The sequence below is a fragment of the Carlito syrichta genome, unplaced genomic scaffold (genome assembly GCF_000164805.1).
Source record: "Carlito syrichta isolate Samal-C Ts95f unplaced genomic scaffold, Tarsius_syrichta-2.0.1 Scaffold88019, whole genome shotgun sequence".
In the NCBI taxonomy this organism is placed as follows: domain Eukaryota; kingdom Metazoa; phylum Chordata; class Mammalia; order Primates; family Tarsiidae; genus Carlito; species Carlito syrichta.
In genome coordinates, this window is record NW_007032115.1 from 29097 (window position 1) to 30102 (window position 1006).

A 1006-nucleotide genomic window follows, 5' to 3' on the forward strand; every position below is an offset into this window, starting at 1 on the left:
GTGGCCGCTCCCGGCCACCGCAGCCTCGACCTGCTGGGCTCCGGCCATCCTTCCGCCTCCACCTTCCAAGTAGCTGGAACTACAGGAGCACGCTACCACGCCCGGCTAATTTTTGATTTATTGTAGCAATGAGGTCTCGCCAAGTTGTCCAGGCGGTCTCGAACCCTTGGGCTCAGGCAGTCCACTCACCTCAGCCTTTGTCCCAAAGCACGGGATTACAGACTGAGCCACCGAGCCCGGCTAGACTCCACACTTTAAAGTGTAGAATTTGGTAAGTCAGGCAGGGCTCCATGGCTCAGCCTGTCATCCCAGCACTCTGGGAGGCCAAGGTGAGTGGACTGCCTGAGCCTGTGGGTTCGAGACCCACCCGGGCAATTTGGTGAGCCCTCATCTCTACAATAAATCAAAAAATCAGCCGGGCGCGGTAGCGCATGCCCGTAATTCCGGCTACTCGGAAGGCGGAGGCGGCAGGATCGCCGGAGCCCAGCGGGTTGAGGCTGCGGTGGCCAGCAGCGGCCACTGCACTCCAGTCTGGGCGACAGAGTGAGACTCCAACTCTAAAAAAAAGAATAAGGTAAGGCTTACCAGACGCACACCCCCGGGGCTGTCGCCACCGTCAAGCGTGACCCCCAACCCTCCCTCCTCTCACAGCCCCCTGGCCTCACTGGCCAGTCCCCCGCTCCTGTCGCTGCGGGCCAGCTTGCGTTTCTGGAGTTTTGCGTCCCTGGAGTCACACACACACACTTTTGGGCTTGGCTTCCCTCGCACCGCCCTCTCACTTCCTGTCTGCCCCGGTGGACTCAGTCACGCAGAAGCCCTTGGCGGCTCAGCCCGCGGGTTCTGAGGCTGCGGCCCCAGTGCCGACCCTTCCCCTCTCGTCTGTCCCGTCTTGGCCTGCCGGCCCTGGAGCTGGCGGGCGGCCCGGAGCGCTCGCGAGGCAGGCCTGGTCCCGCGTCCCCTCCACGGGGACGCCGTCCATCGTCGTGACCGCAGCTCTCGCTTTCGG

At 63.3% G+C, this 1006-nt stretch overlaps 1 protein-coding gene across 1 annotated transcript in view; it reads left to right on the forward strand.

The window, feature by feature from the left end:
• LOC103260100 (slit homolog 1 protein-like) overlaps positions 1-1006 on the forward strand; it is a gene marked incomplete at both ends in the record, with an annotated part of 62155 nt that overhangs the window by 29029 nt on the left and 32120 nt on the right. The window lies entirely within an intron of this gene.